This window comes from Monodelphis domestica, chromosome 1 (assembly GCF_027887165.1).
Source record: "Monodelphis domestica isolate mMonDom1 chromosome 1, mMonDom1.pri, whole genome shotgun sequence".
Lineage (NCBI taxonomy): Eukaryota > Metazoa > Chordata > Mammalia > Didelphimorphia > Didelphidae > Monodelphis > Monodelphis domestica.
In genome coordinates, this window is record NC_077227.1 from 90,034,763 (window position 1) to 90,055,080 (window position 20,318).

Below are 20,318 nucleotides of genomic sequence, written 5' to 3' on the forward strand. Positions count from 1 at the left end.
TGGTTTTCTACTACTGGTTCCATAAGAACAGGAGCTGTCTCTTGCCTTTCTTTGCATCCTCTGGGCACTCAGTGCCTCCTACATAGGAGGTACATAATGAATGTGTGTTGCATGACTGACCAGGAATGTCAATAGTCAAAATCCAGAATCAATCAACAAGTATTTATTAAGCCCTTACAAGGTATACTAAGCTAAGCACTGTAGTGACCATATAGAAGGAAAAAATACTCTAAACACCTAAAAAGAAGCATTTCTAGTACCAAGAAACTAGAATCAGTGAGAATTTATTAAGCCCCTACTATGTTCCAGGGCATAGTCCCTGCCCTCAAGGAGCTCACAATTTAATGAATCACAAGATCTAGAAGCTTCTATTAAGAGGAGCTCTTAGAATACAATATTCAAAATCTTATAAGAGGGGAATAAAAGTGTCGAATGGAATACAGGACTTTCAGACATTTTTGATGAAAAGACCAGCACAGAATAGGAATGTAAAATACAAGCAAATGAGTCAAGAGAAACTTATAAAGGTAAAATTATTTTTGAGCAATTGGAAGGGGTTCCATGACAATTTGTTGCCAACATTTTAATAAAAGAAAAAAAAAAGTGTGACTCGAGAACTTCAATATCTTCAAAGAAAATGGAGTGTGTTATATTTATAAAAAGAAAAAAAAGAAAAACAAAGGTCCTGAGGGCAAGGTTGTTTTATATTCTGAGGGCTTTAAGAGGGGAAAGAAAAAAGAATAAAAATAAGGCATTCATGTAGGAAGAAAAAGATGAAACTGGACATTTCTCTTAAATGGGGCAGGTGAGAAGTGTAAACAAATGTAGAGAAAAGGCTGGGGGGGGGGAGTGGTTATCAGATGAAGTTCACTCTTATCTGCAATAGACAAAGGAAAGTTTTACACAGATGTACACAACAGTTTGTTATAGAAATTCATCAAACTAAACAAGGGGAGGGAATAATCACAAACTTCCTGATCCTGAAGGAGAAAATAAAAGGAGGGATTAAAGAAAAGCAAAGAATCACAATCTATTGGGGAATGTCTAAACAAATTATACTGTATGGAAATATTATTGTAGTAAGTCATTAGCAAATATCAAAAAAGACATCTTTAAATCTGGGTAGTATAAACTACATCAGAGTGAAATAAATAGAACTAGCAGAATAATTTCTACAAAGGCAACAATATCATAAAGAAAAACAACTTTGAAAAAATGCATTGACTGACCACTCCAGGGGACCTATCACAAAGCATATTACCTAGCTCCTGACAGAGAAGAGATGGAAACAAGATATTGGGGCACATTTTTTGTGAGCATTGTGAGGATCCACTTTGTTTGACTAATATTTATTTGTTATATAGAATGTGTTTGCCTTTAAAGTTTCTCTCAGTTTTTAATGGAGAGAAAGATATATGGAAAAATCATTTCCTTTCTATATGGCAGACACTAGGCTACAGCTGGAGATGCAAATAAAAGCAAGAAAGACATTCCTTGCCCTTAAGGAGCTTAAATTCTAACAACACATTCAACAATTTCAGCAGTAAACTTCACACTGGTAGCAAGAGGTTGAAACAGTTTTTTAACTCAGATTCCTTGATTCCAAATCCAACATTCTTTTCCTTGTACCACAATATCTCTCACAACTGTTAACTTCACCAAAATTCTTAACTCACCCAGGCAGAATTCAAATTTTTTTCATCAAATTTACATTCAATAATCAAAATGTTACTGCATTCTGAAAAATAATTACTACTGTCCCCTTCATTCATAAACAATTCAAACTCCAAGGAACACAATATATCACAAAAAATCAGCTACTTTTACTACTGAGCATCAAGATTCACTTCCCTCTGTTCAGAGAACCAGTTTTAAAGTCCACTAAGATCAAATAGGGCAAGAGATTCCAGAAAGGATAAGGGAGACAAATTACCTAAATCCCCTCTCTGCAAATAATTAAACAAATAAGAAAGTTACTATTATTCAGTTTACTAGATGGTAAACTCCTTGAGTAAAAGAAACATGTCTTTTGTATGCACTGGATAACATAAGACTATGAGAACACAAATAAATTTCACTCTCTAATAATGACTTTTTATCAAAGGCATACTTATTTCCAAGCCTAATGGGCTTAAAACCTTGGGACTCATATCTGCCTCATCTACTTTATTCTTTACATATGATCACAAAGTCTTAATGATTATCATTTTGTTTCTCCAATTGTCCCTTCCCTCTAAAACTGCCTACCACCCTAGTCCCAACATAGATAAGGATGGTGTTTTGTACTTAGAGATACCCTGTTAGATTACTGCCTGTTTAGCTTCCTAAAACACTGCTTTCATTTCAGGGTTAAGGAATGCTAGAGCATAGATGTAGTACAATCCCCTCATTTTATAGAGGAGGAAACAAGCCTGGAGAGATAAAATACGTTGCTTAAACAATATAACATGGCAAATTAATGACAAATATTACCCGCCCTGTTCAAGACATCCAAAAAACTACCTACACTGGACCAAGTAACTCCTTTCCAGTGGCATTTATATTGCTCTGCAAAGTGATCCCCTGTTTACTATGAAGCTTATTCCCCTCTGTCCTGCAATATAAATCCAGTAAGGCCAATCTCTTTACTATCACATATAAAAAAGACAGTATGATATAAGAAAGCTAAAGGTTAGGAATTGGGAGGCCTGGGTTTGCCATGTGTCAGCTATAAGTTACAAAAGTTACTTTAGTTCTGGGATGATGTGAAAAATAAGGGCACTGAACTAGATGATCTAGAAGGCTCCTATTTACTCCCTCCCCCAGTAGTAAACACCTTCCCCTTCAAGTTTACCCTGTATCTTCTTCATGTGTGTTTGATATATATGTACAGTACATGTCTCCTCCATTAAAATATAAGTTTCTTAAAAATAAGAACTTTTGGGCTCCTGTCTTTGTATTTAGCAACCAAAAAAAGCTCAAAAGCTAATAAAAACTTGTTTAGTTCAAGTAGGATCAAATGGCTTTATCATTCACTATTATTCTATAAGAAAAAAACAACTTATGACTAGTATCTGGTCTACTTAGGCAGTTCTCTCCACCTGGGAGTGTGGCCCATTCTCCTTAACTCCATTTCTGCCCAATAAATTAAAACTCATCTTTTAATGCTCAGCTCCAAGGCCATCTCTCTCTTAGGAGTATCACTTTGTCATTACTCTCTACTGCCACTATATTCCTCCTTGTAATTCATTTATGTATTCATCTTATCTCCCCTAATAAGCTCCTTGAGGGCAAAGACTTTATCTTTCTCATACTTCTGTCCATCAAAACAATTAGGACAACAGTACCTTACAGGTGTCTGAATATTTGCTTAACTGAATTCAAAAGTTTGATTTGATTACCAAAATTGCTTTAGTGCAAATAGGATCAACTCTCACATTTGCAAGTCAAAAAATTACCTTGTTTTTCTATATAAAAACTTTGTGAGTAAATATAGCAACTTACTGAAGTGCTTTAAGGAAATATTTATAAACATTTTTTCCTATCAAAAGAGAAATTATCATCAAATATTGCTTTCTATCAGAAGAAAAAATATATCCAACACATTTATAAGAATAACAACAAATGGCACTTTAGATTTCTGGTTTTATAATACAAGTATATCTTATCTCCTACTTTTCATAGCCAAAATCCTAGAAAAAGTTTTCTATATTATCCACCCTCACCTCCCATTCACTTAGCAATATATCTTGCAAGTCACCACAAGACTACTAAATCCAATGGATTTTTTTCCCTCCAGATGTTATTTTTCTCAATCTCTCAGAGCTCCTATGAATTCAAATACCATAGCTATGCAGAAGAGTCTCAAATCAACCTACACATCTACTCATCTCTCTCATGAGCTCTAGTCCAACTTCTCCAACCACCTGCTGAGCATCTCCACCTTGCTATCCCATAGGCATTTCAAACTCAACAAAGCTAAAACTAAACTCATCTTCATTGGCTTCTGATACCGCCTTTAGGATAAAATATAAATCTCCCAACTTGGCAATAATTTTTTGAAACATCTTACACAGTTCCCTCATCACCACTATTTTCATTTCACCCAAACTGGCCTATATTTCATCCTACTGACCTCGTTCATCTATGTTCTTTTGCAATACTATTCTAAAACAATAAGCAAATTTAGGGAGTACTCACTCTATTTTCAGTTCTCTGAGGAATACAAACATATTAATAAGCCACAGACCTTAAAGAGACGCTAATAATCATAGCAGGAATTTCCACCTTTAATAAATGGATCCCAAGAATGAAATTACAACTACCCCAAAGTGGAAAAGTCTTCCTTACAAGGTAATGGGTTTCCCACTTAAAGTAAAAACTTAATATAGCCAAAACAGAACAATTTTTCTTTCATCCAAAATCCATTCCCTATTTCAGTCAAGGACAATATTCTGTAATCACTCAAATTTACAAGCTGGCTTCAACTCCAACTCCTCACCTCTCACTCACCTCTCAATTTCCCTATCCAATCAGTTGCCAAGTTTTGTCCATTCTACCTCCACATCTCTCAAATCTCTCCCCTCTTCTCCACTCCTATATCACCTGCCCCACTTTGGTTCAGGCTGTCATCATCTCTGATCTGGCTAGTCAATATCCTCCTAATTAGACTCTTCTCTCACTAATGCTCCCTCTTCCTATGGCTACCAAAGTGATATTCCTAAAGTCCAATAACCATGCCACTCCCCTCTCAAGAAATTTCACAGCTGGGTCACTGTTTCTAGGATCACATACATTTCCAGATTTATTACACAGTACTCCCTTATAGTATAGGCTCATTTCACCTCTCATCCATGGCTTTGCAAAAAGTGCAAGCTCCACCTCCTAAAGAGGCTTTTCCTGACAAGTCTCTCATTCCAAGTCACCTGATAGGTACACTGCATATATTTTGTACCTACTTATATGTACAGGCTACTTGCCTAAGTAGAATATAAGTTCCCTTTAAAAGCAGGCATTGTTTTGTTTTGTCTTTGTATCCTCCATCTCCAGGCACAGTTCCCATGACACATACTAGGTACTTTAATAAATACTTATTTTGTTGACTAATGACAATTCTTTAAACATTTACTGCTTAAGTACAAATTTACCTGTTGGTCTCTGAGGTTCCTTCTAACTCAGGTTCTATAAAGGAAGAAGAAAAGAAAGATGCACATATTTATGTGAAAGAAAGAGTCTTAAAAGCTTGAATGGGCTGAAAGAAGTGAAAAGCAGAGAAGAGTGAGAACACAGCATGTGTACAATCCTAAAAAAGGAAAAAGGAGATGACTATTGGGTTATACAGCCTACAAAGCAGCCCATCACATCAAACCTACAGCCCAGGGCAGCTTACTTCCTTACTCTGGAGCAATATCCATGGGAAAAGAAAAGGAAATTTGTAAACACATCTGTAAGTATAGGAAATCTACAGACATTCAGAACTGTGCTTTATTTATATGTAGTGGATCTTTAAGTCATGTCTGGGGACTTGAAATGGAAACATGCTATACCATGATGACTTATAACAATTTATAGTGAACAAACATAAAATGCAGAATCAAGGAGCTAAAAGATACTCCAGAGGTCCCAGACATAAAAATTCTCCAATAGCTGGGAAACTATTGCCTCAAAGCAGCCCCATTCCATCTTTGTAAAAGCCCAATTTTTCCTTTACAAGGCAAAGGCAAAATTTGCCTTTCTATATAACTTGTATCTATTGTTCTAAGTTCTACTCATGGTGACCAAAAATAGCATAACTCATCCCCTCTCCGCATGATAGTCCTTCCAACTGCATTAAGACTGCTATGATATTCCTCCTACCCTCAACCCATCTTCCTTGACTACACCTCAAGTTCTTTTGATCAATCATCCTTTAACATGGTTTGGGTCCCCTTACCAAGCTAATTACTCTACTCTAGATTTACTCCAGTTTCTTGATGAATTTCCCAAATAAGTTTCCTGAATTAAATGGTGTTGATCATAAAGGATGGAATATTTCAGGTTCAATGTTATACTTCGAACATCTATAGGAGTTTCTGACAAAAAAACAGCAAAGCACAGCAGAATTCTGCAGAAGTCTCTAGCTTCAAATATGATTGTCATTTTACTGAGTCAATAGTGAAATCTTTCAGATGTTAGCTCATAATGTACTGTATACCCAAATAGAGCATACAATACAATGAACTCTTAAATAATAACATCAATTTCAAGTATAGGAGAAAAAAACCAAGAATGACTCCCAAGGTACAAAGGCACTGAGACTTCACATGGATGTGTCACAGTGCATGCAGAAAGTAAATTACATTATAAAAAGGAAAAAAATTGTTTTATCCATTCTTATTATATAGTTGGCTCTTTAAATTATTAAATGCTAAGTAATCAATAATAGTATACATGCGCACACGCACACACACACTCACCCCTACCTACACATATATTTATAAAGAAGATTACACAAATACATCAAACTCTGCATTAAAATACAGTGTTACCCAATGTTTCACATATCAAAGTAGGATGACTTGGTCATTGACTGGGCATCACTGAAAGATTTGGAAGCCATTCTCTTGTCACTCAACTATTGGACAATCCAACCAGACCACCAACAGAACCTCATTTATACAACCAAACTCTTGCCAGACGGAGGAAATCTACATTGCTGGATCTATTTCCCAAGGAGAACAGGTAAAGAGAAAAGTCCATAAGTACCAAAATATTTATAGCAACTCTTTTAATGACAAAGAACTGGAAACTGAGGAACTGCTTATCAGTTGAAGAATGGCTAAACAAACTGTGGAATATGACTGTGACGGAATACTACTGTGCCATAAGAAACAATAAACTGACTGATATTTTTTTAAAAACCTGAAAAAAACTATATGAAATAATGAACAGTGAAATGAGTAGAACCAGGGGAACAATATACACAGCCACAGAATATTGGGAAAATAAACTGAAAAATGTTACCTCCAGAAAGTGAAGAGAAAGATAAAACAAGAAAGACTTAATAGATATGAATATGTTGGCTTCTCTGACAAAATCCATGTGATGTGGAAGGATAGGGAGGGGTTGGGACCCTTGTGGAAGAGATCTATTATGTAAATATGAATAAAAGTTAAGTTAAACGTATAAGATGATTTATAATTTCATTTGTGTAATACTTTCTTTTTCTTTGTACATGAAAATGCTTGTTTTATTTGGATATGTAAACATTTTGAATAATAATGAAAAAATTTTAAGAGGGAAGAAATCCTAATGTAGCTGAGAAGGGATCTTTTTCTGAAGAAGCAGGGTTATTATAAAGCTTTCAAGTCAAAATCAAGTTAATGAAGAAGTTTATTCACTTTTACTATGTTTTTAAAGGTTCTTATTTATTGTCATGGATAATTATATGCTATTTCTGATTGATGATGTTCAACTAATAGATAAAAAACCATCAGGACTTTAATTTTACAGAATTTAGGTTCAAATCCTGACTCTGCACTTGGCCTATGACGTTCTCTCTGGACTTCAGTTTCCTTAACTGTAAAACAAGGAGATGAAGCTTGAATTAGATAAATCTCCAAGACCCTCTTCCATCTCAACATCTATGAGATTTCTGATTTTAAAGGCCATACACAATCACAATTGCCACACAAGAATTATCAAGACTTCTTTTATCCAAACACCGTTTTAACTAAACAGTGAAAAGGCAAATGAATTAGAGAGAGAGAGAAAGAGAGAGAGAGAGAGAGATGAAACTTGCACAGAAATAGCTCTTCTATCCAAAGCTTTTAAGCGATACTCTCATTTATATGGAATACGAGTTCAGAAATAGAAAATTAATCAAAAAAGAACTTTTAAGCAGAAAAAATTAATGTGTCAAAGTCCATATACTAAGGTTTCTGTGTTTTCACTCTTCAAAGATCCCTGACAAAATTATTTATTTGTAGCTTTAAAAACAACTCAAGCTTGACAGGTAGCAGCATGTAGAACACAAAGCAGTAGCGAATCCTAGGAGCTGGATCTAAATCCCAGAATTGACAGGCACCAATCCTGTGACCACAAGCAAGTCACATAAGCTCTCTGAACTTTGGTTTCTGTAAAATGGAAATAACAATGCTTATACTAACTATAACAATTCACAGGTCTATTGTAAGGAAGCCCTTAGAAAATCATGATGCAGAATATGTTGGGTTTTCAGTTCTTAAATCTACAGCAGATTAAAAGTAGTCAAGGAGATGGGGATATACAATCTACTACTATAGGTAATTGAGAGAGTTGGGGTGGGGGGTGGATTGGGAGAGGAATAGAATACTCTAAAAGGTAAATCCCCAAAAGGCAGTATTCTAGGGTCATAAAACCTGGAGGTGAAAGGCATCCATTTTGGGCATCACTAGATATATTAAATTAACTAAAAGAAAAAGCCAATAGGGCATTTAAAAGGGGAAAGAAAAGTATAGCATCAGAAAAAAGATCTCAATTCACAGGGATTAAAATTAAAGACATTGTGTTTTTGCTTTCAGTAAATTGTTAAAAATAACTAATATCCTCCAGGTTTTATAGTATTTAAAATACTAGTTTCACATTTACTTAAAACAATTGCTACTTCCCAAAAATTTCAGACTTTCTTCACATTCAACAAAAGTTTCAATCTAAAGACAGCTTGTGCTAGTTCCCAATTTGTAGGTCACAGATTGTGGGGTGCAGAATTATTACATGGGACATCTCATTAAATAACTCAGTATGATAATTAGGCAAATATTCCTTCTGTAGACTAAATACTGTTTCACACATACAAAATACTGCTTTTTTTAAAAAGCAGGCAAATGTGATGAATTAAGTAAGAATTTCATTTTAAAATATTTCATGAATTCACCATAGCTTTTTCGTAATCGTGTGTTTTTTTCAAAATACATCAACAGTCATCAATATTTTTTTTTAGATTAAAAGTAGAACTCATCTTTGGTAAATTAAGTTTTTAAATCAAAGCAACTCAGAACTAAACAAAAGATTTCCTAAAGTGCCTGTTTGCAAAAGAAAATGTGTTTATATACTTCCTTCTAGAGAAGTTAAACACCCATACATTCTATATCACACTGCAACTTTAAGGGAGGAAAGAATACTTTGGGTTAAGGCAGTTTTTAAAAAAAGTTTCCTTCCTTTCATTAGAGTAACAGATTCCTGTTGGCTCTAACTCCAACAGGAAGGTCTTATTTTTCAAAGAAAATATCCCATTCATATTTTTATGTTTCTAAAAATAATTAAGCATCACATACATATCAAAGTTAAGTCAACCAGTTACCTGACATATACTATTCTATTATCTCAAACACATTTCATATTCAGTTTCACATACTTCCAAATGGTACATGAAATTACCACTAAGGAAAAATGTAATATATACACCTAATTACAAATATGCTGAAGCAATTACTTATTTTATCTAGGAAACAATCTCAGTAAAAATATATTGAGGGATTCAAAAATATATTTTAAAATTAGAATTATCAACAATCTCATGCTCCTGTATACAAATTTAATTTCTTTTTAAAAAATTGCGTTAAGATTGAAAATTCTAAATGCTTTAGCTGGTACTATATAATAGAGATCATGGTGACTAACACTGGAATAATTGCTATAATCTAAACACCACTTTTCTTGCTTGATTTCAAATGAGAATTAAGGCATGAGCAAGTATAAGGGTTTATTTAGTTCCAAACAAGGCACTCAAATGTCATGGTCTCTTATATTATGCTAATAATTAAGTATATTTTCATAATTTGTAAAGCCATTCTGTATCACAAAGTATCCCAATGTCAAAACAATTGTGAAATTATCAGTATTTGACTATTTGTCAGATTTATAATATAGTGCTTTTGAGAAGAATTGGCAGGAGTTGCTCTTATACAACTCTAGAATATATTATGACTCAATAACATTTTTAAATGTTTAGTTTTTTTCCTGATGTTGTCCTAAGAACTTTCAATGGTTTATAATTGATTCTTTATGTTCCAAAGAAGTACTTGATACACGTAGCTATCTTTACCAATAAATAAATAACATTATGCTATCCCTAACATCCTTAAGCACTTCTAAAAAGGTCCTTCCGGATTATGAGCTCATGGGAGTTTCCTAACAATTGTATCGCTATCCTGTTTTACTGTCTTTCTTATTCTGGTTGATAAACTATTGCATAAGAGAAAAGCCAAGTCATACACAACTAACCTGCTTTAATTTTAGATACCTCCTCTGATTTCAGTATCCCAATATCACTAAAAAAAGACTCATTCGCTATTCAATATTTTTTCTAAAGCAGCTATAAAGCACTAATTCTGCAAAATGTATTTTATGTGTGTATACATTCTTTAAAATTTTAGTATATTAAAGAGCAACTTGGTATAATATACAAACTGCCTATAAAAAAAATGGCCAATGGAAATATTTGGGGGACACACAGCATGATAGACGAACTAAATGTTTATCATCCAAAATTCTGCTAAAAGAAACAACATATTTTAATGTTTAAATTTATTGGTTTCATTGTCTATATCCGCAGCACATAGCCTAGGTCCTGGCACATAGTACTTACATGTTTAATAAATGCTAGCTGACTGACAGTATTCCAAAAGTGAACTGAACTAGAAATAATAAAACAAGTTAGGAAGTAAAAAAAAGTCCTGACTATATTTGGTGAAACAATCTCAGCTGAATGCATTTCATTCTTGCTATCAATGCTTCAGTCCTGCTCATGTATGGAAAGTAATGCTTAAAGGTCAATATTATTTAAGATATCCTTTTCCAAGGACATTGAAACTAAGTTAAAATTGAAAAGATAACATTTTGCAAATTATTTTTTCTCCTAATCATGTAATCCTTATTTCAAACTTACAGTGAGTTTCAACGTAATGATGTACAATAGAAAAAGTATGCAAAAAATTGTAATTAAGGATCACAAATGTAAAGCTTGAAAGGGCCTTAGGGGAGTCAAGAAGTCAATTCCTTCCCTCACATTTGCTAACTGAGGATCATTTGAGTGATTTGCCAAAAGTTACACAGGTTAGAAAGTTTCAGATTTAAACCAGGTCCTCTCAACTCCAGATCTAATACTCTTTCTAGAGAACCAAACAAAAAGCATTTGATTGACTAGTTTTAAAGGTCTAATACAATTGTTCAAATGCCACAGTAAGTCAGTTATTCCAACACTAGCCACATAAAAAAACTTTTTAACCAAAAATGCCACATTATAAAGAGCATTTTGTTAAATCACTGCAGAAAACACTTTGAACACAGATAAAGATAAATGGAGAGAAAAGAAACCATTTATATACTTATTAGTATATAGATATACTAATTAGTATATCTTTTTATTAGCATAGTAAACTTCAGTGGGGGAGTGGAGAACCAAAAAAGGCTAAACAATTTTCCTTCCTTAAAGTTTTCTTCCATCCTACTTTCAAAAATTGATTGCCCCAAAATTCAATCAACAAGCAGGATTACCAACATTTATATAATACATGGTACAAATGTTTTGTAGGTTTTGCAACAAATAACAAAAATAATACTACAGACAACTATGAAAAAGTCACTTTCACTGTCATAATGTCTTTTCTGTCTTGATTTACCTATAAGGGTAAAAAGATCTTTAAAAAAAAAACCACTGAGGATGATTCCAGCACATCTCAATTAGGTAGAAAGAGCCTGAATTGAGTAGAGCACTTCGGAAGAGCCCAACCTTAGGCAAATTACATGACTGCTGGATCTCAATTTCTTCACCTGTAAAATGGGTAACGATTTAGTTGTAGTATCTTCTGGCTCTACGATATAGAAATGGCATGCATTTTGGACCAATTAGGGAACAATCAAACTTTAAAAGAAAAGTTTATTTGCAAATGTGATGCTCTAAAATTAAAAAAAAAAGTTTTTAAATTAGTTTCATGATTACCTGCACTCAAATCAGTTTCATGGTTGCCTACACACTCAAGGACAGGTTTTATTCCACCACAACACAACTTCCAGCAGAATTCGCATACTTACAGACTCTCTTTATCAATGAATTAGGAAAAATAAAAGCACAATGCAGCTTCCAACAGAATCCATACACCTAGGAACACTCCATTAATGAAGTAGAACAAAATAAGCATCAACACAACTTCCAGCAGAATTCATACACCTGGATAACCCTCTGTCAATAAAGTAGGGGAAGAAAGCATAGCACAGCTTCCATCAGCATTCATGCATACACATAAGAACCCTAGGTTAATGAAGTAGTTAGAAAAAAAGAAAAAGCTTCCAACAAAATTCATATAGCTAGGGAACCCTGCCTCAATGAAATAGGAGGGGGGGGGGGTGGAGAAAAAAGCAAAACAGCTACCACCAGCATTAACACACCTAGAGAACCCTCTGCTAATGAAAGAAATAAAAAGTATAACAGCTTCCTTGAGCTTTGATACACCAGGAGAACCCTCTGTCAATGAAGTAGGGGGAAAAGGCTTAAACCCACCTTCGAAATGAATTTCAGGTGTTTGGGGGGTGAGCTTACTAGCTTCCACAAGAATTCATACACCAGGAAAAACCCTCTGTCAATGAAATATGATGAAGGGGAGTGCGGGGGAGGGTAGGAGACCTTAACAGGGCTTCCAGCAGAATTCATACTCCTCAGAAACCTTCAGTCAATGAAGGAGAAAAAAAATAAGCACACAAAACTTAACAATATTTCCTTGAGGGGAGGACAAAACCCTCTTCCCGAGCAATTATTTGCCAACTTTCTTGCCCTTATTAGTTCTACCATGAAAAAAAAAATCTTTTTTTTCTCCCCTTCCACCGATTTTAGCCCTTGAGAAGCCTGCTAGGAAAGGTGATGTCAGAATAATAATAATAGTAGTAATAAAGGCGGCCGCTGGTGGATTTGAAAGACGAAGAGAAAAAGCTATCTGTGGGAGCTTCACGGCCCTAGGCTTGGCTTCCACAAATCTTGTTCTTGGGGAGCCCAAACTGCAATCTCTCCAAAGGGGGATTTTAACCTTTTTCATTTATTTTTCTATTTTGGAGGAAAGGGGAAGGGTCATGGACTCCTTTGGCAGTCTTTTGAACTTAAGACATAAAATAAAATACACGGACTAAAACATCAAACGTAAAACCACAAGTTCCCAGACCCCAGGTGAAGTTCCCCCCTCCACCAGTTCTTCAATATTGCCGCAGTTGCAAAGTTTTTGTTTTGTTTTTTGAAGAAAAGGACTTTTTTCAGAGTCCGGGGAAGGGATAGAAGGATGGAAGACTGGAGGAATGGAGGGATGGCTGCTTTCTCTAGGGGAGAGTCTGGGGGAGCGAGCCCGGGAGGCTGCGGCTCCGCCCGAGGTGGCCCCGCCCGCGACCTTCCCCCCACTCCCCCGGGCCCCGGCGCGTCCCGGGAAGGGCCCGCCCCTCGCCTCGGGAGCCGCAGGGAGGAGGGGGAGGGGAGAGGAGGGGGGCCCAGCACGGCCGCTGCCGCGGTCCCCAACCCACCAGCACTCACCAGGGGTCCCGGGCCGGTTCTCCTAGAGGGGGAAGAGAAGGAAGATCGCCGGCGCCTCGGCTGGGCTCGGCGGCGCTGCTCCCGCCGGCGTCCCGTGGGCTCTCTTCTTTTAGCCTCCGGCTCCTCTCACCCCAGCCCCGCCCCTCCGTATGGATTCCCCCACGCTATCCCCTCCTTCAAAAACTTTATTAGCTCCCTCCGCACGCAAGGGAGCATCCGTTCCGCCCCGAGTCCCCCCTCCCTCCCCTCCCCGCCAGAGTCCAACAGGCACGGAACAGGAGCAGGAGAGGCGGCGGCGGACCGAACCCAGGAAGCCGCGCAGGCGCGCCGGCTTTCTTCTTCGCCTCCCTACTTCAGACAGCAGCTGAGATTCCAAAGCCGGTTCCTCCCTCCGACCCTCTTGCTCCAGTCCCAACAAGACTACTAGTCCCGGCATGCAATGCGGCGCCGAGACCGAGGATCCCGCTGGCGTAGCCTGTCGGGTTCTGTAGTTCTTTGCCCTGAAAGGGGCGAGGGAGCATGTGGTATGTTTGGGGGTCTGGGTCCGCCCTGAAACGAGTGTTACTCCTCCCACCCACCAGGAAAGAGAGCCTCGCTGAGTGCCGCCTGGCGTGTTGGGATTTGTAGTTTCCTCAGAAAGGTGAGGTTTGATTTCTTGCTGGAACACAGAGTTGAGGGATCTGTCTTGTCATCAGTGTTGGAGCTTTGGGAGCTGCCCCGTTACAAAGAAAAGAGAGCCTTAGCTGGAGTAGATTTGAGTGATGGGAGAAATTCTGAGTGACCCTTGGAAATAAATTTCACAAATTCTTTGTACCTTAATTCTTCCTAAGGATTTCTATCTCCAAATAGTCCAGTGGGAATAGACATCCATCCTTCCATCTCAGCCATCTACACAAATCTTTGTAAATATTAATGATTAATGACTCGTTTTACAGGCCCCAAGAAGGGCAAGTAACTTTCCCCAAAAAGCCTTTCCTTATCCCCTTTAATGTTAATTGCCTTCCCTCTAAGATTACCTGCAATTTCTCTTTAATATATTTTATAGATACTTAGTTATTCCCCATGTTGTCAGAAACTGTGAATTCCTTGAGAGCAGAGATGAATTTTTGCCTTTTTCTATATCCCCAGTCCTTGACTTGGTGCCTTGTCCATGGTATGCACTTAATATAGATGCTGGTTGAATGTCTTGATTTGGCACAGGTTTGTGCAGCTGAGTACTCTTACATTAAATATAGTGTTCTTCTCCATAGTGGTAGATATTATTATTCTAACTAATTTAGAGCTGTTAATCAAAATGGATGTCCCTTACCATAAATCAGAGAGACTCAGACCAGGAAATGTAGAGTCTAAATTTTTACCTTGGTTTAGGATAAACTCATTTTTAGTAAAGAAGCTACTAAATATGCCAATGTGATCTTAGACTATATTAATAAAAATATGATATCCAGAATGAGGAAGTTAATAATAGTTACACTATATTCTGTGCTAATCAGATCACATCTGGAAATACTGTGTTCAGGTCCTAGTATGATATTTTAAGAGAGGCATTGGCAAGTTGGAATATATGCAGAGGAGAATAAGGTCAGAAGAACTCAAAACCATTTCATGAGTACTGATGTAAGTCAAATAATCAAGCAGCAAGCATTTAATATGCTGGAGATAAAAAAGAAACGCTTTTAAAAAAGGCCCTGCCCTCAAGAAATTTGCATTCTAATGCAAGACACAGGATGTTGTTAATAACTAAATATGCAGAAGATATATAGAATATATGGGAGGCAGTCTGAGAAGGGAATGCAGTAAGACTGAAAGACTAAGAAAGATCTCCTGTAAAAGGTGAGATTTGATCTGAGTCTTGAAGGAAACCAAGGAGTTTAAGAGGTGGAAACAGAACATTCCAGGGGAGGAGAGTAGCCAGTACAAAACCAGGAAGAAAGCTGAAGTATTGTTTTCAAAGAACTGCTGGATTGTAAAGAGGAAGCATAGAGAATTAGGAAGTGTTTAGTGTAAAGAAGAGATGACTTGGAAGGACATTCTGTCAAATATATAAAGAGCTACCAGAGATGTAGCAAAGACTACAAACATGTCCCTCTTCACTGGCTAGTAACCTAGAAGCAGGTGTCTCTACCCTCTCTACCTTCCTTTTAGAGATCTTTCCCATAGGGGCCTTGGGGTCATTTGAATTACCTGGCCCAAGGGTCCCACTGGAAATTGGAGTACAGACAAACAAGGAAGGAGAGGATAAGAACATTCCACCAAACACCCAAATCCAGTGGAATATGTCCTGTTAGCAGGATTCACACCACCATGAGAAAAAAAAAGGTGACTTCATCATAAGCTAAGGAGAAAAATGGATTCATTCTAATAAGGAAAGAAGAGTCTTCCCAAATCCTAAGAGATCCTTAGAGTGAGAGGGCAAGGACTATAGGATCTAGGCTACAAAAATGTTTTAACAGAATACAGGCACTCTAGCTTGAAGGTATGATTTTTCAAATATAATATATTTGGCAGAAACAGTAGAATAGTCCTTCCATATTGAATACCTTTAGAGAGCCTGTTCCCTATGGAAAACAATAATTACCATATAGAAGAGACTAGCATATTCAGAAGCCAGCAAAGAAAGTCATCACAAATTTAGAACTGGAAGAGGCCTTAGAAGCCTCTTTGAAAGATGAAGAAATTGAGACCCCCCAAAGTAACCCACCCCAATATCAAGCAAGTAATAAGTGGCCAAGATAAGACTTGAATTCAGTTTCTCTGATTCTAGATCTGCTGTGTTTTTCACTCTTCCTTGTTGACCTCCAAGTAGTTATATTGGTTGTTATAATCTATACTACAATCAATCAGTCAGTCAGTGAGTATTTATTAAGCAACTGGTACACAAGAAGGAGGCCAGTGTCACTGGATATAAGAGTATATATTGGGTAATAGGTGTAAGAAGACAGGAAAATTAGGATGGGGCTAGTTAATGAAGGATTTTAAATGCCAGAGTGTTTTGTATTTGATCCTAGAAGTAATGGGAAGTCACTAGAGTTGATTGATTAGGGATATCATGTATTAAGAAGCAGAACTGTGAAGGGCAAGGATCTGTTCCATAAAGAGCATTGCTCACCTATTATAAGCTAAGGGAAGAGAGGACAGGCAAAAACGGAAGAGTACCAGGGTGGAGAAAGCTCCAGCCTCCTCATTTGTTGAAGCCTCACAAAATGCACTTCTACAAGTCATGGAAATTTTCATATCCCTGGGAGGGCTACCCCTTGTACATGAGAGGAGATGATGACTCTCTGGGGACTTGGAAGAGTATTTTTTCTATATCATTACTTTGTTAATAAAACTACTTCAACCCTTGCTGGGTTGAGCACTTGTAAGGAAAGTGGAGGTTGTAAGGAATTAAATTTTATGGGTTGGACTAAATATATGAGAATTCTAAGATAATACTGTGATTGCCGATTTTAAAATTAATACAGCCCAAGTCAAAATGACTTTCAGTAGCTTTATTTACATAGAAGTCGAACAAGTGAAAGTAGAATAATGTGAAAGAGAGTAGAGTAAGAAGTCTAGCTTATCATCCTAAATGTTGCTCCAGTCCCAGGTTCAAGCCATGAAGGGTTAGTTAAACCCTAAACCAGAGGATTTGGTGGTGAATTAAGCAAGGGTTCAACCCATGGGGCCTCCTTCAAGAAGGGGAGGACTCTCCAGAACTAAAATCTCCAGAAGCCAGGAAAGGAAAGTCAGCTTTTCACTCACCAGGAGAAAATCCAGTAGCAGTCTTACCATAAGCAGTCCAAGAGCCAGAATCCCAAGTCCAAGTGAAGCCAAAAATCAAAGTCCCAAGGTGAAGGGAAGGAGAAAATCCTCCAATCTGAAAATTCAGAATGAAGACCTGTTACACGGGAAGTTCATCATCTTTTATAGTCCTTTTTTGTGTGACTTCCTGTCCTTTCCTCCACTTTACAGGGAACAATCACAGTCTTTAAATAAAGGAAGTGCTTGTAGATTCCACCTCTCTTCCTATAAGGGTGTAAACTCCTATCAAAGGATTCACAAGTTTCTGACTGAGTGGAGCTCTCTAAGTGACTTGCCTTAAGAGAGAACTCAAATCCAATTTGTGCAAGTCAGAAATCAGATGCAGAGAGAGAGAGCAGAAGTGCAAGAAGAAAAAGCTCAAGATTCCAGTCAGAGAATCTGAAGCTTGAGAACTCCAACTGATCTCTTCACTTCTCCCAGCTAGGAGCCAGGATAGAAGCAGCTCTCTCTGGCTAGGAAGAAGCTTGGGTCTCTCTGGAGATCATTGTTTCCCTGTCAACCCCTGAATATCTCTCAATCAGCTCTCAACAACAGCTCAGAGTCATCGATGAATATTGAGGACTGGGACTCAGAAAAGATGAACTCTGAGACACCCCCCCCCTCCTTTTCAAGGATCTCTATTTTCCACCTCTCTCACTAACTTGTTCCTGACCTTCAGTACTCAAACTACTTAACTCAGGAGTGGGGACCAAATCAGCAGCTGGCCAGAAGAGGGGTCAAGGCTGAGACCCTGAACCCTGAAATCTTGGGGGGGGGGTCAGTCTGCCAGAGGGGATGAGTCCATAGAGCTTCTTGCTCACCCACTTTCCTTACCTGACACCCTTACCTCTCCCTTTCCTGTGTGAACCCAAATAAAGTGTCTACTACTTAGAATCAGGACTGACTAGTATCTGAGACTAGGAAGGGGGACTGAAGATTTGGGGAAAACTATACCTCTCCCCAAAAGGGAGGATTAGCTCAGGATCCCAGACTCAAAGGAGCAATCATCTCTCCTGGGCTGTGGAGTAATCCAAGGTTGGGAGGAGAAGTGGCAGTTGGTGTACCTGAAGGATCCAGAGGCAGAAGAGTCCATCCTGCCTCTCAAGAATAGCTGGGACCAAAGGGGGCAGCTGGGTAGCTCAGTGGAGTGAGAGCCAGGCCTAGAGATGGGAGGTCCTAGGTTCAAATCTGGCCTTAGACACTTCCCAGCTGTGTGACCTTGGGCAAGTCACTTGACCCCCATTGCCTAGCCCTTACCACTCTTCTGCCTTGGAGCCAATACACAGTATTGACTCCAAGATGGAAGGTAAGGGTTTTAAACAAAAAACAACAACAAAAAAAGAATAGTTGGGACCAAAGAGGAAAGGCAATGTGTCATCTTACCAAAGCTTTTCCCTCTAGTTCTTAACCTCCATCTCCCAGAACCATTCTCTGAGGAGACATACTCTTTCCCTCATGGAGACAAAACTAGGTTACCTTCCCCCAAAGGGAAGAAAGGGGAAGGTCAATCTTCCCCCTCTCCATTCTCTCAGCTCTTTCTCTCTCTCCCTCCATTTCCTCTGTGTGTGTGTGTTTTCCCTTTCTGGCCATATATTACATTGCAAACTCTCCCACTTAGTGCCAAGTAGGAGTAGGAGTGTTCAGGTTTTGGTTGATTAATTCAAAAATAGGCAAGGGAAGAGTCAATCCCATCTTCACAAGGTATACCTTTTAGGAAGTACTAAATGCTGATAGATCCTATAGTAGAAGTGAAGAGATTCCCAAAGTGTTGTTGTTCATCATCCTTCATTTTCTTTTTTGCTTTTTTTTAACTCATCTTCTATCTTATGTAATATTTATAGGGATATGTAGGGTTAATTTTTAAAAATATATCATTTCCAAGGTAGAAGAGGGGTAAGGACTAAGCAATTGGGGTAAAATGATTTGCCTAGGGTCACACAACTAGGATGTATCCAGGGCCATATTTGAAGCCAGGATCTCTCGTGTCTAGGTCCAAATCCCTATCCACTGAAGCAATCGGCTGTCCCCTTTTATTCCTTTTATTTTTAAAGATGACCAAGGACATAACAGGGTGACACATCTTGAATGTGAATTGGATTTAAGTGAGGCAGAGGCACACAAATTCTTCAGCCTCACTGACTCTCTTCTGGAATCATTGAAGTCCATCAGCAAGACCAAAATCAGGATTATTGGCAGTGGTCCAGGATGCAGTGGATGACCTTGGCATCTTCCACGTGGCCAAGATAGAAGTGTTCCACAGTGCCTGCTTCAGCTGCCTTCAAGGTAGTTGGAATAAATTGTTCTCATCCACCCATTCCACCTAGAAATTCTTCACATGCTTGGGAATTTGAGGTTCTAACTCACTGACAGATATAAGATTTGTTGGTAAGTCTCAATCTGGTTGACCCTGCCTGCCAAGGTAGTTTTGCCAGGATGTGGCCCCAAATCTCAAAGTCTTACTCAGGCCAAGAAGGAGTCTCTAATACAAGGTACATATGGGAAAGAGGGATAGGATTTATTTTGTTTAGCACAAGTAGGTAGAACTAGCCCCAGTCGATAAAAGTTAGAGAAAAGAGTTCATCTTTGATCTAAAGTACTTCCTTAAGAACTATTCAAAAGTGAAATGGGTTGTTGGGAAATGTAGTGAATACCCCTTTGGACACATGGAGTATTCAAATAGAAGTCAGACAACTAATTGTCAAGAAGTTTGTAAAATAGATTTATGCACAAAAAAAGAGATATTAGTCTAAGAAGCACTAAAAAAAAATCCTTTACAACTGTCAGATTCTATAAGTTATTCAGAGTGACCCTAAAAGTACTGAAAATCATAGTTATCAGAACTTAAAACAAGTTAATTTTTTAAACATCACATCTGGAATCTCAGTTTATGTAGTTTCAATGACTGTTCCTTAGTAAATAATCATAGCATTTTACCTATATCTCATGAGATCACTATTATCAACCTAAATATGAAAAAGAAAAAAAAATGAAAACAAAGACAGACAATAGCGGATAAATACAAAAGCAT

General features: G+C 37.7%; 1 protein-coding gene across 5 annotated transcripts in view; it reads right to left on the reverse strand.

Annotated features, from left to right (window-relative positions):
• The window catches only part of PLEKHA1 (pleckstrin homology domain containing A1), an 83,618-nt gene extending 69,703 nt beyond the window's left edge, over nt 1-13,915 (reverse strand). For 2 of the 5 annotated variants that reach the window (XM_007478865.3, XM_056802977.1), the window contains exon 1: nt 13,508-13,915. The gene's annotated coding sequence lies outside the window, so the exon portion shown is untranslated. The remainder of the gene's footprint in view (nt 1-13,507) is intronic. The other 3 variants (XM_007478864.3, XM_056802967.1, XM_007478863.3) reach the window with 2 other exon arrangements.
• Between the last annotated feature and the right edge of the window lie 6,403 nt (nt 13,916-20,318).